Consider the following 17,766-nt stretch of genomic DNA (forward strand, 5'->3'; position numbering starts at 1 on the left):
TAGCGGGCACCTGTAGTCCCAGCTACTCAGAGAGGCTGAGGCAGGAGAACGGCGTGAACCCAGGAGGCAGAGGTTGCAGTGAGCCGAGATTGCGCCACTGCACTCCAGCCTGGTAGACAGAGCAAGACTCCGTCTCAAAAAAAAAAAAAAAAAAAAAAAAAAAAAAAAAAAAAAAAAAAAAAAAAAAAAAAAAATTGATAACTCTGATGAAATGAACAAATTCAAAGTATCACATTAAAAAACCACATAAGACAAATAACTATGAATACTGTTATACCTAGAAAAAATTAAATTCATAGTTTAAAACCTTCATGCAAAGGAAACTCCAGGCTCAGCTTCCCTGGTGAACTCTTCTAAACATTTAGAAAACAACAAAGAGCAATCTTACACAAACTTCTAAGAAACAGAAAATAAGAGACCATTCTCAACTTATTTTATAATGTCAGACTAACTCTGAAACCAATAACTGACAAGGACATTATGAAAAAGGAAAATCATAAGCCAGTATCTGTCATCAAGATAAACTCAAAAGCTCTAAACAAAATACAGCAAATAAAATCCAGACATAAATTTTTTAAATATCACAAACACATGGTATCTATTATAGGAATTCAAGGTTAATTTAACATTCAGAGACAATTAATGTAATTCACCACATTGCATAACAGAGACAGACATATGATTATTTCAGTAGATGCATAAAAGTGGGTATGAAAATGTAATAGTCACTCCCAATTAAAGAAAGAACACAAAACCAAAAAACCTCTCAGCAAAGTAGGAATAGAAGAAAAATTCCTTAATCTAATAAATGGTATTTACAAATATAGCTAATGTTACATTTACTGTTAAAATACTGAAAAGCTTTCCCCCGAAGTCAGTGAAAACACATGTTCAGACACAAACCTGCACAAATATGTTTACAGCAGTTTTATTCATATTTGCTAAAAACTGTGAACAACCCAAATTTCCTTTAACTAGCGAATGGATAAATAACTGTGATACATTCAACTTTAGAGTTGACTCTAAAGAGATAGAGAAAATTATCTGGGGTAATGGAACAGTTCTAAATATTGATTGTGGTAGTCATAACGTGACTATATAAATTTCTCACAAGTCACAGAGCAGTAGATTAAAAAAGTGAATTTTACTGTATGTAGATTATAACAATTATTTTTAGTGAGAAAAAATATTTTCATAGCATTATAAAACCTGATCATCTAGTAATCAATCTAAGTGATGTGTTGGCAAGTGTTTAACAACCAGCTCTTAGCAGTGGGTAGGTGGGGAAAATTCCTGATTTGTGACATTTGCCAATTTCTGTGATACGAATACTACCACCATGGCCTACTTTAGTCTCACAATGTGATTTACTGAATGTGGAGCCAGGAAGAGATGTACCTGATCAGCTCTCATGAACTAGTAGGAGCTGGCTCCAACATACCACTGAAATCTAATGAAAGACATTTAAGACCTCTGCAGAAAAATATGTAACATTACTGAAAGAGGGATATACATGTTCTCAGATTAGAAAGCTCTATATTGTAAATGTGTTGATGCACCCCATTAATCAATAGATTGATTATAACCCAAATCAAATTCTCAGCAATCTTTCTCGTACAAATTAACAAGCTTATTTCTCTGCTGCATAAATCTTTATTATGCAAATTAATAAGCTTGTATGGAAAGGCAAAAAGCCAAGAATAACAAAGACAACCTTGAAAAGGAACAAAATTGGGGGACTTACACTAACAGACACCAATAGATAATTAAAATCTACAGTAATTAAGACAGAGTGATATTATCACAAGTATAAACAAACAGACCAATAGAAAAGACTACAGACCCACACATATACAATCATCTGATTTACAACAAAGGTGCCACTGCAATAAATGAGAAAAGGAGATCTTTTCAATAAATGATGCTAAATTAATTGAATATTCATGTGTGGGGAAAATGAGCCATCACCCTTAGCTCTCACCATACACAAAAATCAGTTCCAAATAAATCACAGACCTACGCCTGGTGGAGGAGAAGTGGACAAAAGATACAAATAAGCAACTGACAAAACCCACAATATTAAATGACTCCATAAATATAAAAAGATATTCACCGTCATGCAAATAAAAATGAAAAAATATACTGATAACTTTTTCACATATTGGATTTACAAAGATCAAAAGTGTAATAATTCTTTTCATTAGTTCAGATGTAAATTCATACTCACAGATACTACAGGTGGGAATTAAAATGGATACGGCATCTTTGGGCTGCAATTTGGCAAATAACTACAAAAAACACAAATATATGTATTCCTGACCCAGCAATGCTATTTCAAAGAATTCATTTGCAGATATACTCATACATATGCAAAACACCAGAAACAATGTAAATGTCCATCAGTGAGGGACTGATTAGTAAATTATGGTTCATCCTCTTGTGAAATATAATTGTAAAGAGTGAGGAAGTTCATTTGGAACAATTGCCCAATATATATCATAAGAAATAACTCAAGGCATAATACAGTGTGTACAATATGGCCTAATGCTGAAAAAAAGTGTGTGAGAGAGTGTGTTTGGCATGTTTAAGAAAAGCAAGTAGTACAGTATGCATGGAGCAGGTTGAAAAGGTTATGAGGGCCCAGGTCAGGAAGAGGAAGACAGAGCACAAATCTGAAAGGATTTGGAACAGAGTGGATATTATGGGTGAGAGTAATGGAAAACACTTCAGTGGATGTTGGTATCTGATTATCCTTTCCTTCTCTGCCTTTGTATACTAGGTGTGGGTTAGGTAGATAACTGTGAACTTTACATTTATATGTTCAAGGCTCTTGAAGAGTTACACATGGAATTAATGAAGAGGAGGGAGACTGTCTATTAACTATGACTTACATAGGCTACAAAATAAAACAAATACCTGAGTTGTGATATTTGTTTATCACTCAGTATCAAATACTGAGATGCTTTATACAAAGAAGTCTCATTCTGTCTATGTAAGCAAAATACCATATTAAATATTCCTTCTTGGTATATAGACTTTTAAAAATACAGAAATCATTTGTTATTAAATGAGAGAATAAGTAATAGAATAGAATGAATTTGTGGAATATTTATAAATATATAGCCATTAGTTTGTATGTCACTTAAAGTTAAGAAAGAAACCTATCATTAACATCACCCCATACATATAATTATGGTCATCAACATTTACATATAAAAGTGTTTAGAAAAGCTACAATCTAAATGTCTATCAACTAATAAATGGACAGATAAAATGTGGTATATCCATACAATGAAATATTATTCAGCAATAAAAAGAAATGCAGTACCAATACATGCTATAATAGGATGAATCCTGAAAACACTATGTTAAGAAGCCAGTAACAAAGGACCACATACTGTATAATTCTATTTACATAGAAATGTATAGAATTAGGCAAATTTATAGAAACAGAAAGTAGATTGGTGGTTACCCAGAGCTGGGGAGTAGGAAGGGTATGGAGGGTGATGGCTAACAGATACAAGGTTTCTTTTAGGAGCTAATGAAAATGTTGTAAAATTATAATAATTTCAGAATTATATATACTAAATATACTCTGAATATACTAAAACCAGTGAATTCTGCACTTTAAATGGGTGAATTATGTGGAATATAAATTATATTTCAATAAAACTGTTAAAAAAACTATTTAGAAAACTTCAGTTTCTGTAAAATAACAAAACCGAAAAACTAGACTAAAAATATTTAGAGAGCAGAGACTGTCTTATTCATCTTTGTATTTCTTAAAAACTTATAGCCCGGGCACAGTGGCTCAGACCTGTAACCCCAGCACTTTGGGAGGCCAAGGCGGGGCAGATTACTAAGTCAGGAGATCGAGACCATTCCGGCTAACACGGTGAAACCCTGTCTCTACTAAAAATACAAAAAATTAGCCGGCGTGGTGGCACGTGCTTGTAGTCCCAGCTACTCGGTAAGCTAAGGCAGGAGAATTGCTTGAACCCGGGAGGTGGAGGTTGCAGTGAGCTGAGATTGCGCCACTGCATTCCAGCCTGGGTGACAGAGCAAGACTCCATTTCAAAAACAAAAACAAACAAACAAAAACTTATAACAGAAGTTCATCACAGTAGGTGCTCAATAAATATTTACATAAATTTAATACAAATAACTGAAAAATATTGGACTTCAGGGTATTACTAAGAACAAATGTTATGCACTCGACTCATTATTCATAACTATATATTATCTACACAATAAATATTATCCTTGTTAATCTAAAATAGGCTGGGCATGGTGGCTCATATCTGTAATCCTAGCACTTAGGGAAGATGAGGCAGGAGGATCGGTTGAGCTCTGGAGTTCTAGATAAGCCTAGGCAACATAGCAAGGTGCCATCTCTACAAAAAAATTAAAATATTAGCCAAGCATGGAGGCACATGCCTGTAGTCCTAGTTACTCGGGAGGCTGAGGCAGAAGGATCACTTGGGTCCAGAAGTATCAGATTATAGTGATCGATGATCATGCAACTGTACTTCAACCTGGGCAACATAATGAGACCCTGTCTCTAAACATTTTTTTTTACATTCAAAAATCCTTTGGAATGCATAACAAGTTTCCTCAGCACCAGATTTCTTTTTTCTTAAATATGTTTTGCTAAATTAAACTCAGTTTCAATTCCCAGAATACTATGCAAATCCTAAAAAGAGAGGGGGCAGGAAACAGGTCAGAAGTAAACCAGATGGAAACTAGCCCTTTAGTATGAATAATACAAATGTACAGCTCACAAGGAAGGAAAGAACCAACTATACAGATGCACCTCAACTTACAATAGGGTTACATCCTGTTAAACCCATCGTAAGTTGAAAATATATGTTGAAAATGCATTTGATACACCTAACCTCCTGAACATTACAGCTTAATCTACCCTACCTTAAACATCCTCAAAACACTTACATTAGCCTACAATTGGGTGAGATAATCTAACACAAAGCCTATTTTATAATAAAGTGTTGAATATCTTATGTAATTTATTGAATACTATACTGAAAGTGAAAAAAGAATGGTTATATGGGTACTTGAAGTACGATTTCTACTGAATAGGTATCACTTTCACACCATTGTAAAACTGAAAACCCATAGGTCAAACCATCACAAGTTGAGGATAGTCTGTATATCATTTCACCTTTTTATATACTTGGTCTTATATTCAATCACTATAGGGACTTTGGGGACTTTTTCATTCTATGTGGTGTTCTGAGTTACTGGAAGCTGGCACTCAGCTACTGAATTTAGCCATGTAGAAGGGGAATCTTCAAAAATGTCAAATGTGGAGAATAATCATATTCATATACTAGAAATGCTGTGGAAGTGTATTTCTAATTTTCTTAATTGTAAACTTTGTAAAAAAAATATATCTTTCTAGCATAAACTAAGTAAGATGACAAACTCTGGGTATATTGCAGCCATTATAGAGAAAAAAACATACCACCAAGGAAACTATCTCTTGGCAACTAAAATTAAAAAGAACTATTACTTTTTCTTAAACTATTTATGTCTCTTCCTAGCAATAGAACTTAAAGAGAATGACATAAAAAAAATTGTGTGAATGAAAAACTGAGAATGACTTCCAAAGTAACAGCAAAAGAGTTTATACAGAGACAAACAGAGATAAGGAAACAAAAACAAAATACTAACTCATAAATGTGAATCTTAAGAATGTTAGAACAACAGTATTGATATAGGATTATACGTAATAGATCTCAAAACACTTCCGTACAGACTCTCAGATAGCTCTGCTGTTAATGATAGCCTTGAAGAAGAGGGTTAAAAGGATTAATGCAGATCCTGCAACATGAAGGCCTTGGAAGAAGTTAAGTCAGTCATTTATATAACAAGCTATTTATTTACATTGGACACAAAAGAATTTCATAAACCATTCAATGGATGTCTCTAGAAGAACAATGACATGATGATGAGGGCACTGTGCATGTGTGTGTATGTGTGTGTGTAGAAAAGTAAGTCACTAATAAAAATAGAAATAGAAATGGCTAATAGACATGGGGGGAAAGCTAAGTCTTTCTAGTAATTAAAGACAAACTAATTAAAATAGATAGCCTTCCTAAATCAAGGAACAGAGAGAGGGGAAAAAAGAAGATAGTCTTTTTGGCTATCATAACTAGTAAAAGCTAATATATATATATATATATATATACGTATATATACACACACACACACACACAAACACACTCAGTATTGAAAACAATGAAAAACATTTAAAAATACACATACCTTTTAATAAAACAATTCCATGTGTATTTATTTACATAGAGGTTCATGATAACATTATTTACATAGTGACAAATTGGAAACAATCTAAATGTCTAACTGTAGGATATTGTAAATAAATTATTTCACAGCTCTATTATACAAGATATGGAGCCATTCGAAATCATGGTATAGAAAAAAACTTAATCATAAGAAAATATGTTCACATGTTTTAAGAAAAACAGATGGAAGGCACAATTCCCACTAAGAAAAACAAATACATATGCCTTTGTAGTCACTGAAAAAAGTCAGTTTTAGACACAGTTGTTTTCTAAAGAATTACGTGGTCCTTTAATCATCTTTGAGTCAGCTATATTGAAAATGGATGATTACTCTTTGTGCTGAATTTTGTCTGTGTCATGCTCAATCATTCTAAGCTGTTCTCTATATTGCAGAGATTGGAAATACACTGCAGAGACTGAAACTACAGCACTACAATTCTTGCAATCCTTTCTTGGGAGAGCTCTTGTTTAGATTTTGCCAGTGAAAAGCATTCATGACTTTTGGAAGACAGGGTGAAGGAAAAGCCATTATTGCTTTCTAACAGAAAGAATAGATATGTGAACTGACAGCAGCCACTGAGACTTGCAGCACATGGCAAAGGCACAGAACTACACCAATTTGTGGACAGTAGCTAACACTTCCACCAGATAATCAGGCACTTGGAAGAAATATTTGATAGAGCTTTGGAACAGGCACGGAGTATAAGGATATTCAGTCCCAGGTGAATGTCCTCCAAAGGGCATTCACTGCTGAGAAGCCTCTAGGTAATTAGGTACACAAGGTGACTCATTTTATGGATATCAGTCAGTCTCCTTCCCCAGCTACCCCAGCTCAGTAGTACCAGAAACTAAACCAGCAAAAGAAACATAAAGCATCTACATTAATATCAGATAAAATAGACTTCAGGGCAAAAAGTATCATGAGAGATAAAGAGGTTTGTGGCATAAAAATAAAAGGTTAAACTCATTAGGAAGATGTAACAATTCCACATTTGTGCGCACTTTACATAGCTCAAAGGTCTATGAGCAAAATAACAGAACAGAAGGGGAAATTGACAAATCTACTTCATGTTTTTTTAAAAAACATATCTGGGAACTTTAAAGTATCTATCAGATATCAGTATTTGGTAGATAAAGCAGTCCAAAATCAGAGTATAGAAGATATGAACAATACATTTAGTAGGTTTGAGCTAATGGACATATATTGCATACTGCATCAAAAATCAGAAAACATGAAATGCTTTTCAAATGTACATGAGATATTTATAAAAATTAAAAATGCATTAGTACATAAATCGAATTTCAACCAAGTTCAAAGCATGGGTGTTCTATGAACACGAACTGCTCAGTATTGTAGCCAGTAGCCATATGTGACTATTTAAATCAATCAAAAATTAAGTATTTGGTGTGCTGCTGGATTCGGTTTGCCAGTATTTTATTGAGGATTTTTGCATCAATGTTCATCAAGAATATTGGTCTAAGGGAATTGAACAATGAGAACTCATGGACACAGGAAGGGGAACATCACATTCCGGGTACTGTTGTGGGGTGGGGGGTGGGGGGGGCGGGGACAGCATTAGGAGATATACCTAATGCTAAATGACGAGCTAATGGGTGCAGGAAATCAACATGGCACATGGATACATATGTAACAAACCTGCACATTGTGCACATGTACCCTAAAACCTAAAGTATAATAAAAAAAAAAAAATTAAGTATTTGGTCCTCATTCTCACTAGCCACATTTCAAGTGCTCAATAGCCACATATGACTAGTGGCTACCATATTGGATAGAGCAGACACAAAACATTTCCATCGCCATAGAAAGTGGTGCTATACAACATATATTCTGACTATAATAAAATTAAGTATGAAATCAATAACAAAACATTAATGTAGAAAAATCCATACTTTTTCTACATTCATGGGTAAAAAAATATTATGGACACTGATATGGTCTGGCTCTGTGTCCCCACCCAAATGTCATCTTGAATTGTAATCCGAATTGTAGTTTCCATATGTTGGGGGAGGGACCTCATGGGAGGTGATTAGATCATGCAGGTAGTTCCCCCATGCTGTTCTCATGATAGTGAGTTCTCATGAGATCTGATGGGTTTGTAAGGGGCTTTTACCCCATTAGCTCTGCGCTTCTCTCTCCTGCAACCATGTGAAGAAGGATGTGTTTGCTTCCCCTTATGCCATGATTGTAAGTTTTCTGAGGCCTCCCCAGCCATGCAGAACTGTGAGTCAATTAAACCTCTTTCATTTATAAATTACCTAGTCTAGGGTATGTCCTTATAACAGCATGAGAATGGACTAACATGACACGTTAAAATACTTAAAACTGAATAATAATAAATCTACTACATATCAACATATATAGGATACAACAAAATTGTTACGTAGAAAAAACTTATAGGCTTAAATGCATAGATCAGAAAAAGAAGAAAAGCTGAAAATGTGTGAGCTCAGTATCCAACTTCTTAAGTTACAAAGAATAAAATATAGAATAAACCAAAAAGTATAATAATAGAGATGCACAGAAATTAAATAAATAGAAAAGAAAAAAGGAGAAATCACATGATAAAAGATATACTAAGGAAGGTACACATAAACAAAATTAAGCAGAGAAAATAACAGAAAACTTAGAACAATCTTATGCCAGCTTGATGAAATGGATAGATTTCAAGAAAAATGTAAATTACTAAAACTAACTCAAGAAGAAATAGAAAACTTTAATTATTCTATAACCAAAACAGAAATTGAATGAACAGTTCAAAATCTTATATGGCAGGTCCAGGAGGTTTAATAGACTAGTTTTCTCAAACTAGATGATCCTAATCTTACATGAATTCTTACAGATAATTTTTTTAAAAAGGAAATGTCCCCTACTCATTTTATAAAATTAGTATAACCTTGATACCTTGATATCAAAGTCAGACAAAGAAAGTGCAAGAAAGGAAATTCAGTGATCTGTAAGCCCACAGAAAAGACACCATGAGCAAAGCTCACCCTCTGGATTTGAAAAAATTTATGGACAAGAAGTTATAACTGAAATTAAATGGTGGCAGACATATCCAAGGAATATTGTGGGGATTTGATCCCTTAATGAATCTTGTGATAGATAAATGTGTGGAGACAGCAACTAGTGGGCAACAGAACAATATTGGAATGGTGGTAATGTGAGGAAATAGTACCATCATGTTAGAAGCCTTGGAATGCGTATAAATAATGACCATTCAGCAGAGAAATCCATGTCGCCTCTCCAAAAGGCCTGTTAAATTAGGTAAAAATTATGTAAAAATTAGGTCATGTACATTTTCATATTAGACTTTTTGTTAAATAAACTTTTGTAATAGTCAAAAAAAGAAATTTAGTTGTAAACATGCTTGCAAATATCATAATCTAAAGATTAGCAAACCCAGTAATGTATTAAAAAAGGAAATACAGCATGACTAGCCTGGATTTATTCTAGAAATGCAAGATCACCTCAACATAAAAAATCTATTAATCTAATTAACATATTAACAAACTAGAAAAGAAAAACCATATGATTATTTGAATGAATGCAGGAAAGGCATTTGTTAAAATTCAATATCCAGTGATGATTTTTAAAAACTAATAATTATGAATAAAGGAGAAATCTGATGAAGTCTTAATCTGATGAAGTGAGACTGGAAAGAGTTCTGAGAAGAACTCTGGAATCCATTAAAGACTTGAAACTTCCAGGGATAAGCTTGGACAGTAAATTGCAGTTAATTTCAGTCAATTTTAGCTCTTAGCTTAGCAGAAGTTACACATCCCATATCTCCCAGTCCCATGGCAGGCAGCCATGCATGTGTTCCTGGAGCAGCTTGAATGCAGGCTGTGGGAGCCAAAGTGGGAATAAGAACCCCTGTCCTCCAAAATTTGGAGATCTGTATTCTGGTTGATAATTGCTGCTTCTGATCATGGAGGTGCAGATATAGGTGAGCTGTCCTTGTTGCACACCCCACCTCTCATTGTTGGAAGCCCCTCCCACTCTAGCTCAAGTGACTTCCAGGGGACTTAAAGGGCAGGTTCTTTAACTACCCCTTCATTTTTCTTTTCCCCCACTTTTGAAAACCAGACACTAAAGACTAGGACATTCAAAAGCAACTGCATACACAGAGGAAATTAGTTACTGCCCAGGGAAAGGCACAGGCTCAGAAAAGACCGTGAAGATCTTAAGTTTACATCTCAGGCTGATCCTTGACATGGAGACATCCTACAACAATTAAAACAAAAAGAAAAAATAGCAAACCCTGGGAAAGAGAGAAATTCTGACATCCAGAGTTACCACATTATTAGTTTCAAATGTCCAGTTTTCAACAAATCACAAGGTATACAAAGAAAGAAGAAAGTACTGGCCGTTTAAGGGAAAAAAATAAAACAGAAACTGTCCTAGAGAAAGACAACATGGCAACCCTACTCAACAATTACTTTAAAACCCCTGTCTTATAAATACTCAAAGAACCAGCAGAAGACATGGAGAAAGTCAAGAAAATGACATACAAACAAAATACAAATTTCAGTAAAAAGATAGAAACCTAAAAATAAACCAAAAAGAAATTCCACACTGAACAAGGTGGTTCATGCCTGTAACTTAAGCGCTTTTGAAGGTGAAGTGAGAGGATCACTTGTGGCCAGGATTTTGAGGCTGCAGTGAGTTCTGATCATACCATTATACTCTAGCCTGGGCAACAGAGTGAGACCCTATCTTTAAAAGAAGAAAAAAAGAAGCTTAAAAATACAATAATTGAAATGAAAAATTCACTAGAGGTAATCAGAGACAGATTTGAGCAGACAAAAAAAATCAGCAAACTTGAAGATTAGGAAAATAGAAATTATCAAGTCATTGAAGAATAGAAAGAAAAAAGATTGAAGAAAACTGAATAGAGCTTAAGAAACCTGTGGGACACCATCAAATGAACCAACATACACATTGTAATAGTTACAGAGAAGAAAAGAAAGAGAAAGTGGCAGAGAGATTCTTTGTAGAATAATAGCTGAAAACTTTCCAAGTTTGATGAAAGATAAACATCTGAGAAGTTCAACAAATTCCAAGTAGGATGAACTCAAAGAGACCCACGTTGAGACACATTATAATCAAACTGTCAAAGGCCAAAGACAAAGAGAAAAATTTGAAAACAACAAGAGAGAAGTGACATATCACATATAAGGGATTATTAACAAGATTGTCAGCAAATTTCGCATCAAAACTTTGGAAGCAAAAAAGCAGTGGGCAGACATAGTCTAAGTGCTGAAAGAAAAAAAAAACCTGTCAACTAAAAATCCTATATCCAGCAGCCCTGTCCCTCAAAAATGAGGAATAAATTAAGACATCCCCAGATAAACAAAAGCTGGAGTTTTTTACCATTAGACCTGCCTTTCAAGAAATGCTAACTGTAATCAGTCCTGCATGTTGAAATGAAAGGACACTACACAGTAACTTAAAGCCATACGAAGAAATAAAAATATCAGTAAAGGTAAATACGTGGGCAATTATTAAAGGTAGTATTATTTTAACAACAGTTTGTAGCTTCATCTTTGGTATTCTATGTGGTTTAAGAGACTAATACTTAAAAAAAAAACTATAAGTCCAAAAGTTAATATAATAATAATTGTAATTTTGGTCTGTAATTCCACATTTTGTTTTCTATATAATTTAAGAAAGTAATGTATTTTTTTTTTTGAGACAGAGTGTTTCTCTGTTGCCCAAGCTAGAATGCAGTGGCATGATCACAGCTCAGTGAGACAGAGTGTTTCTCTGTTGCCCAAGCTAGAATGCAGTGGCATGATCACGGCTCAGTGAGACAGAGTCTTTCTCTGTTGCCCAAGCTAGAATGCAGTGGCATGATCACGGCTCAATGCAGCCTCAACTTCCTGGGCCCAAGTGATTCTCCTACTTCAGCCTCCTGAGCAGCTGGGGCTACAGGCATGCACCACCACACCTGGATAATTTTTGCATTTTTTTTTTTGTGAAGAAAGGGTTTTGCCATGTTGACCCGAATTCCTGGTCTTGAACTCCAGGGCTTGAGCAGTCCTCCCACCTCATCCTCCCAAAGTGCTTGGATTATAGCCATGAGCCAACATGCCCAACTGAGAAACTAGTGCATTTTAAAAAACAGTTACTAGTTTATGTGTTTTGGACACATAATAGGTATACTTTTATGATACCAATAACTGAAAGGGGTGAGGATGGACACGTAAAGGAGAAGAATTTTTGTATGTTATTAAAATTAAACTAGTATAAATTCAAATTAGTGTGTTACAACTTTAGAATGTTAAATGTATCTCCATGGTAACCACAAAAAAAGTTAGAAAAATGTACACAAAGGGAAATGATAAGGGAATTAAAACATTACACTATAAAAATCAACTGAACACAACAGAGAGTAATGCGCAGTAATGCAGGAAATGAGAGACAAAAAAGCTATAAGACACATAGAAAACAAGCAGCAAAACAAACAAGAGAAGTCACACCTTCTCAGTAATTACTTTAAATGTAAACAGATATAAACTCTCCAATCAAAAGAAAGAGATTGGCAGAATGGATTTAAAAACATGATCCAACTATATGCTGTCTATGAGCTTTGCTTTAGATCCAAAGACACAAGCAGATTGAAAGTGGTAGGGTGGAAAAAGATATTCCACGTAAATACAAAGCAAAAGAGAGTAGAGGTGGCAATACTAATATCAGAAAAGATAGCCTTTAAAAAACCACAAAAGTTAACAGAAAACAAAGAACTGGTTTTTTTTTTAGAGACAATATCTTGTTATGTTGTCCAGGCTGGAGTACAGTGGCTAGTCACAGGCCCAATCATAGCACATTACAGCCTCAAATCCCTGGGCTCAAGCGATCCTCCTGCCTCAGCCTCTGGAATAGCTGGGACTACAGGCGCATACCACCATACCTGGCTAGGACATCATATACTAATAAAAGTTTTAATACAGCAGTTGAATATATAACAATGACAAAAATCTATGTACCTAGGAACACTGTATCAAAATATATGAAGCAAAAGTTGACAGAATTGAAATAAGAAATAGTTCTATACTAATAGTTGGAGACTTCAATATCCTATTCTCAATAATGGATAAAACAAACAAACAAAAAGGAAATAAAGACGTGTAAAGAAATAGAGAACTTGAACAACACAGTGTGCCAACTAGACCTAACAGACAAATACAGATATTCTAGCCAACAACAATAGAATACACATTTTTCTCAAGTGTACCTGGAACATTCTCCAGATAGACTATAAGGGAGTCCACATATTAAGTCTCAATGCCTTTTTAAAAGATAGATATAATACTAAAATATTTTCTCCAACCACAATGGGATGAAGTTGGAAATCAGTAACAGAATGAAAACTGGAAAATTCACAAATTTGTGGCAATTAAACAACACACTCTTAAACAACAAAGGATCAAAGAAGAAATCACAAGAGAAATCATAATATTAATTGTAAATCAAAACTACAATGAGATATCACATCACATCCATTAGAATGACAACTATTTTTTAAAAAACAGAACATAACAAGTGTTGGCGAAGATACGAAAAAATTTAAGCCTGTGTGCACTGTTGATGAGAACATAAAATGGCACAGCCTCTGTGGAAAACAGTATGGCAGTTCCTTAAAATATTAAAAATAGAATTACCATAAGATCCAGCGATTCCACTTCTGGGTATATACCCCAAAGAATTGAAAGCAGGGTCTCAAAGGGATACTTGTACACCATGTTCATAGAAGCATTATTCACAATAGCTAAAATGTGAAAGCAACCCAATGTCTGTCAACAGATGAATGAATAAAAAAATGTGGTGTATACTTACAATGGAATGCTATTCAGCCTTAAAAAAGAAGGAAGTTGTGATATATTCTACAATATGGATGAACCTTGAGGACATTTTGCTATATGAAATAAGCCAGTCACAAAAAGAAAACTGTATCATTCCACTAACATGAGGTACACAGAGTAGTCAAAATCATTGTGAAAGAAAGTAGAATGGTGGCTGCTAGTAGCCGTGAGAAGGAGGGATGAGGAGTTACTGTTTAATGGGCATAGAGTTTCAGTTTTGCAAGATGAAGAGTTCAGGAGATAGACAGTGGTGATAGCTACCCAACAATATTTTACTTGCATACTAGTATCATGGAACTGTACATTTAAAAATGGTTATGATGGTAAAATTTATGTTATATGTATTTTACCACAAATTTTAAAAACTGAAAAAAAGGTGTAACAATTTTAAACCAGATAATATAGAAGATGATTTTATAACTTTGAGGTAAGAGAAGATTTTTTTAAATATAAAAAGTACGCCAGGCGTGGTGGCTCACGCTTGTAATCCCAGCACTTTGGGAGGCCGAGGCGGGCAGATCACGAGGTCAGGAGATCGAGACCACGGTGAAACCCCGTCTCTACTAAAAAATACAAAAAATTAGCCGGGCGTGGTGGTGGGCGCCTGTAGTCCCAGCTACTGGGAGAGGCTGAGGCAGGAGAATGGCGTGAACCCGGGAGGCGGAGCTTGCAGTGAGCCGAGATTGAGCCACTGCACCCCAGCCTGGGACAAAGTGAGAAACCACCTTCTCAAAAAAAAAAAATTGTACTTTATATATATATATATATATAAAGTACAAGCCATAAAGGAAAATATTGTTTAAATGGATACATTTAAATACATGTCTATTTATTAAAATACACCATAGAGATCAGTCATGCACAAAGTGGGAAAAGAGATCTATAAGACAATCAGCAAAGGACTTATATAAAAAATATGTATAAAACTCCTATAAAGCAAGAAGAAAAAGATAACCTAATTTTAAAATGGGCAAAGGGCAAACAGGCACTGAGGAGGAAATATGAATAGACAATAAGTATATGCTGACATCTCACTGGTAATCAGTAAAATGCAGATTGAAACTACAATGAGACACCATTTCAGACCTATCATAATACCAACTATGGGTAAGGATGTGGAGTGAACAAAATATCTTGTGGAAAAAAGCACACTCTAGATTCCCTTTTTTTTTTGAGACGGAGTCTCGCTCTGTCGCCCAGGCTGGAGTGCAGTGGCGCAGTCTCGGCTCACTGCAAGCTCCGCCTCCCAGGTTCACGCCATTCTCCTGCCTCAGCCTCTCCGAGTAGCTGGGACTACAGGCGCCCGCCACCACGCCCGGCTAATTTTTTGTATTTTTAGTAGAGACGGGGTTTCACTGTGGTCTCGATCTCCTGACCTCGTGATCCGCCTGCCTCGGCCTCCCAAAGTGCTGGGATTACAAGCGTGAGCCACCGCGCCCGGCTAGATTCCCTTTATATTAGGCTCTTCAAATGTAAAACTAGATAGTATGTTATTTAGGGATATATATTTATTTATAGCTAAACTGTAAAAATTATCAAGGGAATTAGAAAATTCAAATTAATGAAAGTGTTTACCTTTGGAGAGGGATAAGAACAGATTGTCCTGGCTAGGTGTGGTGGCTCACGCCTGTAATCCCAGCACTTTGGGGGGCTGAGGTGGGTGGATCACCTGAGGTCAGGAGTTTGAGACCAGCCTGACCAACCTGGGGAAACCCCATCTCTACTAAAAATACAAAAATTAGCCGGGCCTGGTGGCAGGCGCCTGTAATCCCAGCTACTCAGGAGGCTGAGGCAGGAGAATTGCTTGAACCTGGGAGGTGGAGGTTGCAGTGAGCTGAGATTGCACCATTGCACTCCAGCCTGGGTGACAGAGCGAGATGCTGTCTCAAAAACAAAACAAAACAAAATAGGTTGTCCTTAAGGAGAGGCACACAAGAAGTGACAAAATATTGATAATGTTCTGTTTCTTTGGCTGGGGGGCACAGGTGCTCATTCCTTTTTTAAAACAACACATGTTTTATATGTTCTTTTGTATACATATGTTTCATAAGAAATTTTTATGTAAAAGAGGAAGATCCTCCAAATCTAAAATCTTTTTTTATTACTGGAAGTACCACACAGTGGATTATTTCCCTGGTGATCATAGGTTCTGCCTACAGTGTAGCCACTGATTCTAAAGATAATAAAGGCTGCAGTGTCTGAAATGGAGCAAACGTGTAACCCTTGAGTCATCAAGACAAGGTAAGCAGATGTTAAGTATAAAAAGTATATTTGAAAAGATGCAGGGAAGGCAACTTAAGTTAAAAAATGTAGGGAAGGAAAATCTACAGTACATGTCTTATATATAGTACATATCATACAGTACAAGTATGACCCAGTAGAAATTTTTTTTTTTTTGAGATGAAGTCTCATTCTGTCACCCAGGCTGGAGTACAGTGGTGTGATCTCAGCTCACTGCAACCTCCGCCTCCTGGGTTCAAGTGATCCTCCTGCCTCAGCTTCCCTAGTAGCTAGGATTACAGGCATGCACCACCATGCCCAGATAATTTGGGGTGTTTTTTTGTTTGTTTTTTATTTATTTATTTATTTTGAGATGGAGTCTCACTCTGTGGCCCAGGCTGGAGTGCAGTGGTATGATCTCGGCTCACTGCAACCTCTGCCTCCCAGGTTCACACCATTCTCCTGCCTTAGCCTCCCGAGTAGTTGGGACTACAGGTGCCCGCCACCATGCCCGGCTAATTTTTTTACATTTTTAGTAGAGATGGGGTTTCACCGTGTTAGCTAGGCTGGTCTCGAACTCCTGACCTCAGGTGATCCAGCCACCTTGGCCTCCCAAAGTTCTGGGATTATAGGCATGAGCCACCGTGTCCAGCCAAGACCCAGTAGAAATTTTATATTGTTTTAGGAGAATTAGGTATATAGAAGATGAGGTAGGTAAAAAGGGACAGTCTCATTTCAAGAAAAATAGAATATAGCCAACTAGAAAAGAAAGAAGATCATGAGGTAACTACAGCACACTCAAGATTGTTTTAAATCTTTCCTCAAAACCGGAAACCTAAAAATTAATTTTCCACAAATGCCTTTTCAACAAATAGGCATTTCCTACACTTACTGTGAAGCTAAGTTAGTTAATTTTTAAAGGCAGTCGAAGCTGATACTTTAATGCAAATACTATCGTTCTTTTCTTTTTCTTTTTTTTTTTTTTTGAGATGGAATCTCGCTCTGTCACCCAGGCTGGAGTGCAGCGGCGCAATCTTGGTTCACTGCAACCTCCGCCTCCCGGGTTCAAGCGATTCTCCTGCCTCAGCCTCCCGTGTAGCTGAGATTACAAGTGCATGCCACCATGCCTGGCTAATTTTTTGTATTTTTAATAGAGACGGAGTTTCACCGTGTCAGCCAGGATGGTCTCCATCTCCTGACCTCGTGATCTGCCTACCTCAGCCTCCCAAAGTGCTGAGATTACAGGCGTGAGCCACCGTACCGTGCCCAGCCTAGTGTGAATACTATTTTTCTAAAGCAGTTTTGCACTATCTGTTTCTGTTACATTGTAGAAAAG

At 36.0% G+C, this 17,766-nt stretch overlaps 1 protein-coding gene and 1 pseudogene across 3 annotated transcripts in view; one reads left to right on the top strand and one right to left on the bottom strand.

Moving 5' to 3' along the window:
* ATL1 (atlastin GTPase 1) overlaps positions 1-17,766 on the bottom strand; it is a 107,737-nt gene that overhangs the window by 58,331 nt on the left and 31,640 nt on the right. The gene's annotated exons all lie outside the window — the stretch shown is intronic.
* On the top strand, positions 9,321-9,551 carry LOC116484468 (small nuclear ribonucleoprotein G-like; annotated as a pseudogene).

Source organism: Hylobates moloch, unplaced genomic scaffold (assembly GCF_009828535.3).
Source record: "Hylobates moloch isolate HMO894 unplaced genomic scaffold, HMol_V3 SCAFFOLD_16, whole genome shotgun sequence".
Classification (NCBI taxonomy): Eukaryota; Metazoa; Chordata; class Mammalia; order Primates; family Hylobatidae; genus Hylobates; species Hylobates moloch.